Source organism: Zalophus californianus, chromosome 2 (assembly GCF_009762305.2).
Source record: "Zalophus californianus isolate mZalCal1 chromosome 2, mZalCal1.pri.v2, whole genome shotgun sequence".
Lineage (NCBI taxonomy): Eukaryota > Metazoa > Chordata > Mammalia > Carnivora > Otariidae > Zalophus > Zalophus californianus.
The window spans coordinates 187,830,157-187,846,908 of record NC_045596.1 but is presented as its reverse complement, the minus strand read 5'-3'; the positions used below and the strand labels follow the sequence as shown (position 1 = coordinate 187,846,908).

General features: G+C 46.1%; 1 long non-coding RNA gene across 1 annotated transcript in view; it reads right to left on the bottom strand.

Moving 5' to 3' along the window:
- Positions 1–8,987: 8,987 nt before the first annotated feature.
- Positions 8,988–16,752, bottom strand: part of LOC113924891 — a 35,301-nt gene continuing 27,536 nt past the window's right edge. Inside the window, exons 2-4 of the long non-coding RNA XR_003520841.2 lie at positions 14,823–14,904; positions 13,108–13,378; positions 8,988–10,450 (exon numbers count right to left, since the gene is read on the bottom strand). This is a non-coding gene — a long non-coding RNA (uncharacterized LOC113924891). The remainder of the gene's footprint in view (positions 10,451–13,107; positions 13,379–14,822; positions 14,905–16,752) is intronic.

Genomic DNA, 16,752 nt, shown 5'->3' with positions numbered 1-16,752 from the left:
TGACCGCAGAAGCCAAGCACACTGTTGCTCCGGATCTCTGAAGCTGGCATGCAGGTTTCCCCAGTTTTTCCACCTGAGCCTGCACGTCTGCAGTTCTGTTAGAAACAGGGGGAAACAGCTACTTTCCAACCCCATCTGCCCCTTCTCGGAGACTCCCTCCCCTGCCAGGGACCCCTTGTCATTAAAGGAATGAGGAGCTTGGAATTGTGTGTCTTCTTTCCCTAAGAGTCACGACTTCATGCAGGTGTGAAAGCAGGAGAAGCAAAGGGATTTAAACATCGAAGAGGAAAAATGAACAATGAAAAGAAACGAGTTGGCCTCAGGCTCACTGTTCCTGGAATCATTCCCACGCAACCTGACATTCACCTCCAGGATCAGAAATGCTTCTGCCTTGTTTCTACCCACCCGCATTCTTCCGCTTCTCTATCCCCAGACCCAGGTAGAGATTTCCGTCTGTTTGGGTGGTTGCTTGTTTTAACTACAACGGCCTCGTGCTTAGGACCCAGATTATTCTTCTACCTGGGTTTTCAAATTGAACTCTGTCCTACCCCCTTAGCTTGCCCTTCTGTTCTTCCCGCTCTCCACCCCGTGGAAGGGCAGGAATTCACTCAGTTTCCAGGGCAGCCGGGGGTGGGGGGGGGGGGGGGCAGGCAGAAATGACAGCATTGTCCCTTGTGAATTTGGAAACCTCTCTGCTCTCTCTCTGCCCTCCCTTCCTTCCTCTCTCCCCCCCCACCCATTTTTTCCCTGTTCTTTCCTCTTTCCCTCTTCCTTTTCCATAAGGTAAAATCAATTTATTCCATTAAAGTGTTTCTCTCTAATTCCCACTTAATTTTCTAACATCTTGACTTTCAGGGGACACTCTTGCTATTTTATATGGCATTTCTCATGATTTAATGTCTATGAGCCAGTTTCTTGATAAGCCAAAGAAAAAGGGGCTTCCAGGTATCAATGACCTAGCTTTGCCCCGCCGCCCCCCTCCCCCCAAAAAGTGGCCTGGTGCTCTGCGCTCCTTGCAGGAAATGAAGAGCTGAGCCTGGAATGCATGTAGCTATCCAGCAGATCAGAGGTGGCCCCATGCCGTTGAGGATTACACTGTAGTCTGAAAAGGTCTTCTGGCAAGAGAAGGCCCCTGTCCTTGGCCTGACCTGGTGCCCTGCTGAAGAAGCTGGAGGAGGAGACCAGACTGCCTGTAGGCTGCTCGGAACCAGCGAGGGATCAGACTCTCCGGGGAATCTGTGAGCTGAGACAGATTCACCCTCAGCCGGGCCGTTAGCACTAGGCGGCTTCCCGGGCTGCCTTTCCAAGCCTTCTGCCTCAGTGTCTCTGGCCCTCGTTGTTCCATCATCTCAGCAGGATCACCATTTCAATCATTGATATTGGTGACTTTGGTATTAGTGAGCCTTTAAAAAGCTTTTTGGCTAGCCCACTCCCATTTGGGGATCTGACACCTCTGCCTTGGACCCATCGGTTGGCAGGTATTGAATAATGCACACACTATTTGGTATTCTGCCTTTTCCCCTTGACATTGTTGTGAACATTTCCTCCCCACTATTTCATAGACTTCAACATTGTTTTAATGGTTGTATTAGAGCACATCATGAGATACCTTATGATGTATTTGTTCCTTGCTGTTGGACATTTAGGTTATTTCCAGATTTTCACAACTAATGCCTTGCTAAGTACTAGTGTCACAAAATCTTTGCAACCATTCTTTTAAATATTTTTAAAATACATATGTGATAAATGAATACATGCTCTTGCTAAAAACTTAAAACATTTACAGATATGACCAAAGTCCCCCTTAATGACCAATCTGGTCATTATCACTCTTTTTTTTTTTTTTAAAGATTTTATTTATTTATTTGACACACACACACACACACAGAGCAAGCACAAGCAAGGGGAGCATCAGAGGAAGAGGGAAAAAGCAGACTCTCTGCTGAGCGGAGAGCCCGACAGGGGCTCAGTCCCAAGACTCTGGGATCATGACCTGTGCCAAAGGCAGACACTTAACCGACTGAGCCACCCAGGCACCGCTCATCACTATCACTCTTATAGGGATAACTACTGTAACTCGTTAGTGCATATCCTTCACGTTTCTCAATGTGTTGACATCTATGTCCATGTATCTAAATGAAGCATATGGTGCTAGATGGTTTTTTATTTGTGAGGCAGGGAATGGTGCACAGATGCTATCATGCTATCTACAGTCATTCAACAGACTCTCTCTCAGAGACATAGCACAGGACGATGGGCATCCCTCTCGGGAACTGCTGTGTAGGGTCCCATAATAAGGACTAACCACAGTTCGTGGAGCTATTTCCTTATTGCTGGGTATTTGGACTCTAGTTTTTTGCTAGAACCAGCAATGCTACATTAGATCTTTTCCTCATGCACACAGGCACGTGTTTCTCTGGAGAGATTGAGAGACGTAGAATTGTTGGATCATAGTGGAGGCACATGTTTTGTTTTCACAGATACCATCAAATTGCCCATCAGGGTGGCTGCGCAGTAACCCTCCCAATAGAGATCCAGTGAGGGCCTATGTGTCTCACAACCCCAACCACGCTTTATCTGATCACACTTTGGATTGTTGCCACCCTGATTAAACATGGTATCTTACTGTGTTCTATTTGCACTTTCCCTATTTCTAGTAAGATTAGGTATGCTGTCAAGTTTATTGGCCATTTTAGTCACATTCCTGAAGGTGTAGTTGCTGGGTCAAAGCATAGGCAGTGTGTGTGTGTGTGTGTGTGTGTGTGTGTGTGTGTGTGTGTGTGTCTATATTTCCGGAGCTATGTATTTATGTATGTATCTATCTCTTTAAAGGTTATGGGTTTTTTTTTCCAAAATGCCCTTCTGTGATAACCAAATGTATACTCTTATTACAGAATATATAAACTCTATTTTTTTTTCATACTCTCTACAGCCCTGAGTTCTAAATCTGTTGTTTTTGTTCAGTTTGACAATTTGGTAGGTAAATATAGCATCTTATTTAGTTTAAATTGCTTTCATTAAGAGTAAGGTTTTCTAATAAGTCAATCAGAGAAAGACATGTATCATATGACCTCACTGATATGAGGAATTCTTCATCTCAGGAAACAAACTGAGTGTTGCTGCAGTGGTGGGGGGTGGGAGGGATGGGGTGGCTGGGTGATAGACACTGGGGAGGGTATGTGCTATGGTGAGCGCTGTGAATTGTGCAAGACTGTTGAATCACAGACCTGTACTTCTGAAACAAATAACGCAACATATTTTAAGAAAAAAGAAAGAGAAGAAGATAGCAGGAGGGGAAGAATGAAGGGGAGTAAGTCAGAGGGGGAGACGAACCATGAGAGACGATGGACTCTGAGAAACAAACTGAGGGTTCTAGAGGGGAGGGGGGTGGGGGGATGGGTTAGCCTGGTGATGGGTATTGAGGAGGGCACGTTCTGCATGGAGCACTGGGTGTTATGCACAAACAATGAATCATGGAACACTACATCAAAAACTAATGATGTAATATATGGTGATTAACATAACAATAAAAATTTAAAAAAAAGAGTAAGGTTTTCTACTTTCTTATAACTTGGGCATTTTATATTTCTTTTTTGTGTGAGTGGCTTATTTATTTCTCCCGTTTTTGTGTGGGACTGTTCATCTTTCTTTCTGGGTGGATTTATAAGAACTCTTCACAAGCCCTAAAGATATTAACCTATGTCTGAGGGTTCAATAGGGTTGGAGAGTTCAATAAAAATAATCTTAATATATTAATATATAATACATTAATATATTAATATGATATAAAACTATACATAATAATATAAATTCCTCACAGTATAGTAAGATTTTGCCATGGAAGGGGCCTCTGGGAAAATCCACTTGGGGGAGTAGAGCCCCTCAAACAAATACATATAACTTTTTAAGAAGACTGTCCTCCTTCAGTCTCCACGTTGTCTCCTAATGTATAAGGCTGGCTGAGATAGTGTCATGATAAAGTGGCGAATTTTGAATGCTTGAGTGTGATTAGGCTCCAGATGTTCACAGCTAAAGGATCGGTAGGTGACGTAGGCCAGGTCGTCCCAGGTCCCGAAAGCCTGGCCACCCTTTACAGCAGCCAGGACTGCTTGAGGCCCCAGGAGAGGCCCCAGGGCTGTGTCTGCAGCCACACAGGCTGGAACACGTGGCCGCCACATCGAGCTGGAGGGGTAGCTACAGCCCTTCACTTCCTCTTTTGGCAATTAATCCTCCCTTTCTCCCCACTAGAGAAAGTTCGCCTTGATCTTGTTTCTTGAAGGGCTCTATTTTCTAGCGAAAAGCTCACTCGATGAGAAGTTGAAGAACCTATCCTTGGTCGTAGCTCTAGAACCAGAAAGCGAGTTGGTCATGAAATGCACACAAACAGTGGACAGTCCATAAACTAAACCTAAGGCGCACTAGCGACCTTGTTTTGCAGCACAGACTCTAGCCTAGAATCATCCACCGCGGGTTCAAACCCCAACTCCAGCCAGAAAGATCCACAGCTCTGACACAGGACCCAAGGTTGAAGTGTCAACTCTCTCATCTGTAAAATGGCAGTCATGTTAGTACCTACTTTAAGGCAGTTGTGAGGATTAACTGGGATCTTGGCCCAACAAATATTTTATGTGTAATGTTTCCAGTCATTATTTTTCCATCTATTCTCAGAAGAGAGTCAGATCTCTGTGTGTGAATTACACTTTCCCAGGTAGTAAGACGGGGCCAATTAGGGCATATAAATTTCTTCTGAAACACCATAGTGATAAAGGAGTCTGGTATGGTTAAAAGGACCTTGTTTGTCCTGGGTATGACACTAGGTTTTTTAAAAAATCTCCCTCCGATTGAGGAGTCTGGCAAGCCTGGATTAGCCAACAACGGTTACTATGGCTGCAAAGAGGAAGCAGAAAGACCTCACAGCAGTGTTTACTGAAGAAAAAGGAGTCCATGGCTCTGGGAGTTAACTAAATGTGCTTATGTCCTTGAGGCCAGAAGACAGGAATGACTGCAAAACATGAAGAGAAACACAGCCATGCCCTTTCCAAGGACATCCCAGAGTGTCCTCGGTGAGCTGACAGAAGCCCTCCCTGACTCCATCAGGATTTCCCCACACGGAAATGGTGGCAGAGGTCTCCTTTCTTTAACACCTTGGCTGATTTTCTGTCTTAAGTTTCACCATGTCCTATAGTCGTGTTTCTGCTCTTGGAATTTGAAGGATGCTTCTTCACATGAAGTGAAGACGGGTGATTCACACTGGCCCAGATTTCTGGATTAATTGCAAGAATTGGACAGAAAGGGGGAAGGTTTCATAAAGTCACTGAGGCCTCCCTGACCTGTTTAGGGCTATTTTCGATGATGGTTGGTTATGGCCTGTAAACTGGAGATATTGATAGCTATTTAATAGGAAGCATGATCTTGAGTTGGGCAGATTTGGCTTTGAATTCTCTCTCTATACATTAGAGATCATGTGACACCTGTTAGTTATTTAATATCTCTGAGTCTCAAATTTCTCATCTGCAGACTGAATATCACACTTACACCAAAGGGTGTTGTGAGGACTAGAGGTGACATAGATAACAGTGAGCACAGTGTGTGGAACACAGTTGTATGACGTGGTGGGCTAAATAATGACCGCCCCCCCAAAATGTCCACATCCTAGTCTCTTGAGCCTGTGAAAGTTGCCTTGCTTGGCAAAAGGGACTTTGCAGGGGTAATTACATCAAGAATCTTAAAATGGGGCGATTATCTTGAATTATCCAGGTGGGCCTGCAGTTTTTTCCTCGCATTCTATCCATGGATGCCAAAGTTGTACCACCATCCTTTTTCACCGTTTCCCAAGAAGACGTACATCTTAAGAGACAGTCAGGGGTAGTCCATGCCCACAGGGATGTAGACTACTAACCTCCACCACTTGTAGTTTTGTGCCACGTTAAGACTCTCCAAGTATATGATCTGAGCAGGAAGAGTGAACAGCATTAATGAATAGGGGAAGGACAAGAAGGTACTCAAGTAGGCAGTGGTGGAGACCGCCAGGACTCTCCTAATATCCATTCTTCCCGTATTCTGTGCAGATTTCTACCTGGGGAAATGACTACCCAAATAGGGAATACTACGTATCTCAGACTGCCTTGCAGATAGGTGTGTGGTCACCGACTAAGTTCTGTCTAATGAAATGAAATGGAAATAGAATTGGCATACGCAGCTTCAAGGAAATGTCCTTAAAGGGAAGCTCCATGCTGTGCTGCTTTTCATCTCATTCCTGCTGGCTGGATTACAGATGTCATGGTCACCTCCATCCATCACACAGAAGCCAAAAGTTGAAGATGGCAAGATAACAGAAGGACGGCTTCCTTGAAAATTGTGGAGTCAATAGACTGTGGTCCAGAATTGTCTGTGTCTATACGAAAAATAAATATCTCTCTTGTTTGAGTAGCTGGATATATTTATTTGGTGATGGAGGGAATCAGTCATTGTAATCAAACCAAACCTTTACTCTTACAGGACTTATCACAGAACTTATTATATGGGACTGTTAGTCGTACCACTCCCTGGTGAAATAGAACTTCTGGCAGAAGCCAACAATATTTTTATCAAAATCAGGGAGGGAAAGAGAGGGCAGACAAGAGATTGAATTATGCCATAAATAAAATCATGATTTTCCTTAAGCGTAGGTAAACTGAAGTCGATGATGGTGAGTCCTGAGACCTGACGAGTAGTTTGGAAGATCCAGTGGAGGAGGAAATGAATGAAAACTTGGAGGAAAAATTCGAAGACTGAGGAATACGGAGGAAAAAGTTAGCCTTGAGGATGATCCAGGAGAGCAAATATGTGTGCAGATCTACAGTCTCTTATCTGAAACCATTGAAGCCAGAAGAAGTTTAGGAATTTAGATTGTTTCAGCTTTTAGAAATAATACTGAATGTTCTATATATTTTTATGTAGGTATATTTCTAGGTATATATGTATTTATATTTTTATGTTTATTATATGTTTTCACATACATTTTACATTATATATATTTATATCATTATGGTATGTACCCTGTAACATCCCCAGGAGGATATGGGAAGCACTCAGAAATCAAACATTTTCAGCAGCAAAATACGTGGAATATTCACACTAGTATTTTTTAATGACTTAAAAACAGTCTCCTAGCATTTCAGGTCATGTTTTTCCAATAAGTGTGTTTGCTGGAAATTTGTTTTTTCTCACACACACACACACACACACACACACACACACACACACACACACACACACACACACCCCAAAACACCAAAGGTACTTTAGATAAGGGACTGTGAGCCTCTGTTAGGATTTCCAGTCCAAGGGTGTCCTAGGAGAAGAGATAGAGAAGAGATAACGATTAGAGGGAAATTGTCCTTGGCTTAAAGAAAGGCTGAGTCTGTAGTCCGAAAGAGTTGATTGAATACATCCTATCTCATGTATTAAATACGTACATGCGTTCTGAGCCCAGCAGTGTCCCTGCGTGGGGCAGGCCGTGGGATTCTGAGGCCCAGGCAGTGAGCGCCTGCAAAGCAGAGCACAGAGGGGGACAGCTGCAGAGGGAGCTCTCCAAAGATCTGCAGAGGGGTCACCCTGGAGACTTTGCTGGAACACTGATGAGAACTTGCCTGCGAAGAAACTGGGCCAGGCTGGAGAAAGGACCGCCCGAAGGGAACAGGATTGTACTGGCCACAGTCCCGCCCATTCGGTTGCAGTCAAGAGCAGAGTAGTCAAGACAGAGACTTGTGACCCCAAGCCTAAAGTATTTACTCTCCAGCTTTTCACCGTAGAAAAAAATGTGCTGCCTTCTGATGTAGGGGATAAAAATAGAATACTTCCGAATTGAAATACCTGGGCTCAAAGCCCTTCTTCAACACTGTGTGACCTTGAGTAATTCACTTAGCATAACCCTCAGTGTTCTGTCTGTAAAAATGGGCATCATCTGGGCACCTTCCTCGTGTGTTCGCACAGAGACTGTGAAAGTCGAAGGAAGCAAGAGACTGAAAAAAAGCTCGGAACCATAACTGGCATTAAAGAAAGTGAAATACATCAATGAATAGTTTTGTAAAGGTTCAGTTTTCATTGAGAGGCAGACAATTCTCAGTTGCTTTGGGTTTTCCCTCATAAGGTCAGCGATGTGACTTCCTAATCCCAGCTATTAGTTCTCTCTCACCCCTCCCCTATCGTGACTAGAGGAAGTGGACCAAAATGAGATTTTTGGGGGGCTATTTTTGCAAGCTCTGGGTATAGGAAAGTTTTAAAATCCAAATTCACATAGCCCCTGACGCGCCGGCCTTAAACTGGATCAAAAACTTCCCCAAGGTGGAGAGGATTTCTTTACCTCTTGGCCGCTTCCAGTGCCAAGCAGAGGGTCTTAGATTCAGGCACACTTGATAAACGTTTGGGATGGGGGAACGGATGGAGGGAGGGAGGGAGGGAGGGAGGGATGTCATACATCATTTCACTGAGGAAATACCGGGAACAGTTTTTCTGTGAAGTGACTACACGAAAGGAAAAGCACCAAGTTTGTCTGCCTTGCCTTGCCTTTACATTGTCAACAAAGCTTAAGTTCACGGTTCATACCTCTTTGTGGTATTTCTGAGGAGGTCGTCTTGATTTTATTTGTTATTTATCTGTGGTTTCAGAGGCTGAGGACATAGAATTCACGACACATTGTCATTACTGGTCTGTGCAAGGTCTTTCCTTTGATTATTTATTTATTTATTTATTTATTTATTTATTCACGTTTACCTGCTCACTTCTCCATAGATAACCATTGGAATATGTTTAATGATGAATTTTTATTTGTGCCGTTTTAAAAAAATGTGGCTTTATGCACATATTTTTTTTTAAAGATTTTATTTATTTATTTGAGAGAGCGAGAATGAGAGAGAGCGAGCGAGCACATGAGAGGGGGAGGGTCAGAGGGAGAAGCAGACTCTCCGCTGAGCAGGGAGCCCGATGTGGGACTCGATCCCGGGACTCCAGGATCATGACCTGAGCTGAAGGCAGTCGCTTAACCAACTGAGCCACCCAGGCGCCCTATGCACATATTTTTAATTTACCTGAAGCCAAGTGTGTCATGTATCTCTTGCTACTTCTTACTCTTTTCACTCAGCACCGCCTTCTTCAGACCCAGACACGCTGTCACGTGTACATCCGTTCCGCTGTTTCTAAGCCCTCCACTGGGTACTTCCACACATTCGACTTGCTGCTCCCTGTGTGTTGTTTCCCTAAGGTATCGCTGAAAGTAACTTGCCAGTTTAACCAATCCTGTTTCCATAGTTTGCAAAAAGGCGAGGCACTCGATCTCCTTGACCATGACTGGACTAGGAACGAGCCCCTCGGGGAAGGGAGGTCAAGAAGGGGTCAGCCTGGGTATAGGAGCCAAGCACTGTTACCCGGGTGTCCTTGGCCCTCGGCCTAGCCTCTCTTGTTTTCTCACCTGCAGCAGAGTCAATAATCCCTGCCCCACCTATCTCACAGGGCTGATATGAGGCTTAGGGAAACAATAGGTGGAAGAAAAAAAAAAGTCTTTGAATAGGGTTCCTACCCACATATAAGGAGTCAGCCCTCACAGTCCCTTCTTTAGCTGGCACCCAAGCCCAACAGGTGACTGGAAAAGCAAATGCACCCACCCCCGTGCCGCAAAGAAGCATCTCTCCACTCTCAGGGTTATGCAATCAACGAAGCGTTCCGCCCTGGGTGCCCCTCTTGTGTCCCTTTAGTCACACACACACCCCCCTCCTCAGTGTGTGACCTTCCTGGGGCTCCTCAGGACTGTGTGCGTCCCCTCGGGCAGTCAGTCCCAACCCCTGCTTCCTCTTGATCTTCTCCAGTCACCATCTCCCTTCCTCATATGCCTCCCACATTATTTCCATTCCTGTGTTTACTCTACAACCTGGTGTCTGGGAACACAGGCCCCTCCAGGTTTCCATCCCTAGGGACAGGCCGCAAGAGAGAATCCTGGCTGCTTTTGTGACTATTATCTTAAGCACTTTTGCTCAGTCCACTTCCACATCCCCTCCCCAGAAACAACAACAAAAGCCTGGGTTCTATGTCTCCACCAAAACAGTGCCCAAGAATGTACCCAGTGTAGGCATGGGCACAGTCTGCTAACTCCTTTGTGCGAAGACCAGGAGCAGCTTCCGGGGCGGGGGGCGGGGGGGGGGTGGTCCGCTCTGCTCCAGGCAGAAGGATTTCAGCCAAAACCCACTCAGCAGCTTTTCCTGACCAGCCCCCTCTCTCACTCTTGCTCCCTTCTCGAGAAGCCCTCCCCAGAGGACAGGAGCTCTTCTGGCCTGGATGCTTCCTCTGTGCCCCCCACTCATGTTTGTAGCATGGCCATTCGTATGCAGGATGATTGATGGGTCAGCAGATCCATTTTTTCCTATGAGACTGTGAGCTTCTTGAAGGCGAATGCGGGTCACGTCACTCTGCCCAACACCTGTGAGATAGTAAATTTCTGTTGTCAGAGCCACCTGGTTTGTGGAACTTTGTGAGGGCAATTAATACGGGTGGCGATCATGTCTTTATTTCCTTTTTTTTTTGGCCACTGCATCTATAGAGCTCACTACATATTTACTGATAGTAAAATTTGTACTCTGGAGAACGAAGAGGAGCTGTGGTTCCTGTACTTGAAGCTCTCGTGATGTGATTGAAAACACAGAGAAGGAGGAAGACCATTCAAAGTACGTGCTTGATGCCAGGTCAGAGACATGGGCCGTCAGACTGCTGTGGGTGCCAAGCCCGTAACTCAGAGAGGGTGGGTAGTGCGGGGCAGCCATCCCAGAAATCTCCCATAGCCGGAGCCTTGAAGTACGAGTTAGTCAAGTGGAGAAAGAGAATTGGAACAAACAGAACAAAACCTAACAGCAAGAGACAACACGGACTATTCGTGGACCTGTGAGATAAACTGGAGCCTGATCACGAAGGGTTTTGTATGACCTGCTGAGTCTGAGACCCCAAGAGTGAATTTAAATAGGGGAGTGACTTGCATGGTCAGGCATGAGTTCTAGAAATTTCTCTCTGGCAAAGTGAGGCTAGATTACAGGGCGGTATGAGTCATCACCAGGAGGTTCACTGCTCTTTGTGGACCTTAGAATTTGTAAGAGATCTTTCTTTATCAGCTCTCAGCCTCAAGGGGAGGCCGCACCCCCAGGGCTGGGTGTGGCCGAGGAAAGCTGGGAAGGTAGATGCATGACCCCGCAGACCAACTCCTGTTTTGTCCTTTTAATGGGCAGTAATATGTCCTCACCAGATGTGTTGGACTACTATTTTTAATTCCAGACAATCCCCACCCTCCTAGAATCTGCCTCTAATTCTTGGAAGTTGGGATAAAACCACATGTTTTTCATCATTCCGCAAAACCGCTAGCTCGAAGCACGTAGTTCTGTGACATTGGGGAAGAAGCTGTGGACATCTGTGTTGTGTTTCTGTTCCCATTTGTATTTCTTTGGTATATTAAAGCAAAATTGCCCCAGGCTATAGAGACCATGAGGGAGAATCAGAGGGCAGACTGGATCCTGAAAGGATACGGTGCCCCAGACAAACCATTCCCCGGTGAGGACAGGAGGCAGAGGAGAGGCTCCAGAGCCCAGGCCATTCCCTTCACTGCATGACACACATATGGGGTCCAATCAAAGTAAAATCTATTTTGGTCCTGTCGTCCTGGTCTCATCATTTTTGTCACCTCCCAGAGGACATGTGGTGGCCCTGAACGCTGGGCTTGCGATGGGGAGGATAGCGGGCTAACATACCTCATCGTGCAGGGCAGGGGAGAAGAGCCCAGCGGCAGGGCCCGCTAGAGGCCGGGGCACGTCTGCACCCGTCGCCAGGCCTTCTGCATCCCCCAGCCCTGTTCCAGCCTGGCGCCGGGCCCCGTGGAAGCCAACCGGCCAGACACGGCCTCAGCACCGCAGGTGTTGGTGCTTACAGTACTCATCTGCCCCAGCAGACCCCAAATGCCACAGGATTCATGTGCTGACCCTCAGATTACGATAGGGGCTGGCGTTGACATTTGCATCAGCATATGTTAAGGCAGCCCATGCACGCCTCTGTGGGTCCTCCTTGTGCTGGCCCTTCAGAGGCCCCGCAGGATAGCGGCAGAGCAGGGCGGCCACCAGTTGGGGGGCGGGGGGTAGATCTTAACTGCATGGAATTCCCCTTCTGTTACCGATGTGTTTTGATGGGCTTTCCTTTCGCTTCCTCTTGGAGACTTCTGAGCGTTGTTATTACTGATGCAATGGACACCTGTGTCACTCTAACATGGCTTGCATTGCAGCAATGGGAGGCTTTGTCCCACGCCCAGAGGGGCACCTCACACAGGTGAAAGCAAGCGGAGCCCAGGCAGTGCCACACCCCGCCACCCGTCAGGCCCTGGGAGTCTGCTTTGCCGCAGAAGCTGTTGGAAGTCTCACCCTTGCCCACCTCACAGGACGTTCGGGAGAATTCAGCAAGCCAAGTATTCTAACTCCTGGGAGACTGAAAAGGAAGGGAGAGGGAGAGACGGGGCCCCTACAGGTCCATTTTATTACTGTTGTCAGGGACAAATATATAAACAATGTATGACAGGAGAGTGTTGCCACAAAAGACTCTCAACTTCAATGTAATAAACTTGCAAAGCGGTTTTTAAAAAAAAAAACCAACTGAATTGCTATCAATATTCCAGTTGAGATATTTCACATTAAAAAACAATCAAGATTTCCATATCCTCTTGAATAAGAAGACATGGCAACACTCAGCCCATTTATCTGAGCGTCAGCAACCAGCTCCAGCTTAGAAGCAGCTCTTCCCTTCCAATGGAGCCACGTTCTCCAGTCTGCCAGAATCCCACCCGGTCTCTTTGAACGATTCCTATCGCTTGCCTGGCCCCTACAGGCTTTGGAGTTGGTGGGATCGTGCTTACTCAGTGGACCCCAAAGATCCAATCTGGGGAGCGCTGGGCCAAACAAAGCCCATTCTGATGACATCCAGTCCTCCGCATGGGGTGATGGTCCTGTCTGCTTGCCCTTCCTGCAGAAGGCCGCTCTTAGCTTCCCAGCCCTTATGAGCAACTGCTCAGAGGATCCTACAGCCGCACAGTAAGAAGAACCAGCCACTTACAGTCCAAACAGTACTGTGGGGTTTCAGTGCAACTCGCTCCAAGTCCACATGGAGCCAGGAATCATTTCTGCCCTCTTCGTGCCACCTTCCGTCAGTGCCGCCAAAAAGGGGGCAATGACAGGGCCCCGGCACAGCACACAGTGTTCCATCTGGTTCATGGCGAGGGCCTGTGTAAGTGGGAACAGTCTGCCCCAAAGGCACACTTAAGTTTAATCTCTCTCAGGGAACGCCTGCTTGCAATTTTTAAGGGGTCGGTTTTCCAGATTCTTTCCTATAAAGTTATTAAAAAAAAAAAAGACAAAAAACAGAAGACTTTAGATTTAGCCCCTATTGCCATCGTGTCATGTATTCTGGTGTTTGAGTAGATGGCAAGGTGGAGCGTGATGACAAATACTAATACTTCAGACCCCGATAATCAAAGATGGTGGGAGAGGGGATGGCTCCCATAACACTAGAACATCTGGCCTACTCTGGGCACGAAAGGGGCCATGAACGAAGATGTATTTAACTTCCGTTTACATAGATGCACAGTGTGTCGCTCTTGCACGACCTTGAAATATTAGCAAAACCACGAAAAGTTACCAGCTTTGGGAAATCCCATGTCTTCTCTAGTCCCGACTAAGAAGGGCAGGTAGGCTGGGCCACAGGGTCCTGCCCCTCCCCCCTCCACCCCCGGAGGTCTATTGGCCTCAAGCATGGGCTGTAGGGAGAAGCACCTCTCCCTTATTTTACAACCTGGCCCAAGGGTAGGCATATAACACAGCGAAAGCTAATATCCTCCCTCCCATTGCCCCCACCCACCTTACCTCCCCACTCTACACAGCTAAACACAACATTGAACCACTTAACTGAAGTGTTCGTCATGGAATGGGATAGGAACTCTCTAATGCACAGAAAATTTTGAATGTCCTGAATTAGAAAATACACCACTCAAATCTTCAGCGTACGATTAGCAAACTGCCTTCCAGACACTAGGGTCATACTGAACTCCTACCACCTAGAAGCTTTAAAGCATTTCTCAGTTCCTCAAGTTTCTAGGCTCAGAAAAACCTCAGGATTTTTTCTCTTACCTGCCAGAGGCCCGCTTTCTGAATTCTGAAGATGAGCCAGTTCACAATAACTCACAACAGGAAAGTCCATCCATGTCAAAGAAGCCCACGTGTGCCCAGATGGACTGTAACACCAATTTTAATTTTCAGACTAAAACAAGATAATCATCTCCAGGGACAGAGCCCAGCCATTTGTCCTAGACACTCATGTGCATGATGTGGGACCCTCGCGGTTCCGTTAGAAATGTAATTCTGCCCCGGGTGGGGCTCTCCAAGCTTTCATGTGAACAGAGGGCTGAAATGGCTATGGGCTTCTTAGCCCTGAAGAGCTTCCATCTGCTAATTCAGCTAAGCAAAGCAAAGCCCTATGCCCTCCTCCTTCTGGAAGGCAGACTCTCCAGGGAGAGATAAATGGACTCATTAGAATAGAAGGAAATGGGCAGGATTTATGGGGTGGAGATGGGAGTTCCAGTTCCTTCTCTGCAACTTAATTCTCTACAGCTCACTTTCCTCACCTTTCTGCTCTCCCTAGCCCACGTGAGGCTCAAATGACCAAACACTGGCGAACAACTCCACTGGAAATTCTCATATGAAGTTGGTTAGTAACTAGCACTGAGAATGCACAGAAGTCTCTTGTGAGGTGACTTGTACTGATTCCATACGTACCAGCTGGGCATACGCATCCTCCTGAGACGTTCATTCTGTGTGTCTGCAGCATGGCTCTCAAGTCCGATCCGTGTTTCCAGGGCTAAAAGTCAGATTGAGAAATGATGCATAAACAAAATGTGGTGTGTACACATGCAGTGGAATATTATTCAGTCATAAAAAGGAAATAAGTTCTGACCCATGGGACAACATAGAGGAACCTAGAAAACCTGATGCCAAGTGAAAGAAGCCAGTCACAAAAGGACAAAAAGTGTATGATTCCGCACGCTTGAAGGACCTGGAAGAGGCAAATTCTTAGAGACCAAAAGTAGATCAGAGATGACCAGGGGCTAATAGGTGGAGGAAGTCAGACCAGGGGCTAATAGGTGGAGGAGTCACCTTTTCATGGGTACAGAAATGATGACAAAGGAGCCTTAGAAATAGTGGTGATGGTTATACGACCTTGTGAATGTATTTAATGCCACTGTATTGTAAACTCAACAGTGGTTAAAATGGTACATTTGTATGTGTATTTTACCATGATAAAAAAAAATACAAAAATAAAAATAAATAAGAGGTTGGATGCCTTGGGCCATCGCGTTCCACTTAGGGCCCTTTGGCTAAAAGAAAGACAAGACCATGCTTCCAAAGCTTTTCTATCACTGATCATTTGCAAACTTCCTCTTTTAGTTGGACATCCCCTCCCTGATCATTCCTGCTGACCTTACTCTCAGCTTCTAGTCTCACAGACTGCGGAATGAGTTTGTTCGAAGCCCTCATTTTTGGTTTTAATCAAAATTTTTAAATGATCTTGAGAGCAAAATTGTTATTTAAAGTAAACGGGGGTGGGGTGGGGGGGGCTGGGTGGCACAGTCAGTCAAGCGACCAACTCTTGGTTTCCGCTCAGGTCATAATCTCAGCGTTGTAAGATCGAGCCCTGTGTCAGGCTCCATGCTCAGCATGGAGTCTGCTTGAGATTCTCTCTTCCTCTCCCTCTACCCCTCCCCCATGCTCTCTCTCTCAAATAAATAAATAAATGAATCTTTCTAAAAAAATTAAATAAAGTAAGCTAAACTACAACCGCAGCTTCAGGGAAACTTCCCTACACATGGTATCCATTCCATTCCTAGCCCGTCTGTGATCAGCCTACTTTTATTCTCCTTTTCTCATATTTCGGCAAGTAAGAATAAAATGGCTTTGCTTAAATATAACAACCTAGCCTCTCTTCTGATCTTGTTTACTTCCTTGTATTAGATGGTTTTCTAAAACTTGCCTGGAGGTCCCTCAAGCTGGCTCCGTAACTAGGATGCTTAGAGAATGTCTGTGTTCCTTATAACCACTCGTATCAGATTTGCTTTTTAAGTTTCAGGAGGCAGAAAATCCCTTAAAGATTTTCTTTGTAAATAAAGACCTTTTAAATAGAGCTGATTATCCATTTCACATGAGATGGGGAAGCTTTACCCACGATTAGTGTGCATGGCTTGAAACTGACTCAAGGTCACCGGTTAACCCATGCTGAGAAGAGCCTAGTAGGATAAAAATGAAGCGAATGTGGAATGGGCTGTTAACAGCTGGTGATAGTTCCGTTTCGGCGTCAGACATTATTCCGGATGTTTCTGTGAGGGTGTTTTTGGATGTGATTGACATTTAAATGAGTGGACTTTGAGTAGATTGCCCTCTGTAACGTGAGTGGGCCTCCTCCAAAAAGTTGAAGGCCTCACTAGAACAAAAGCTGAACCCTCCCCTCCCTCGCCCAGAGGGAATTCTGCAGCCCACTGGGACTAGAACTACAGCAGTGGCTCCTTCCTGGGTCTCCAGGCTGCTGGCTCAGCCTGCAGATGTGGACTCGCCAGCCTCCATAATCCTGCGAGGTAATCCCTTCGGATACATTTCTTTCTATATATACACACACATACTTTTGGTTCTGCTTCTCTAGAGAATCCTGACTAAT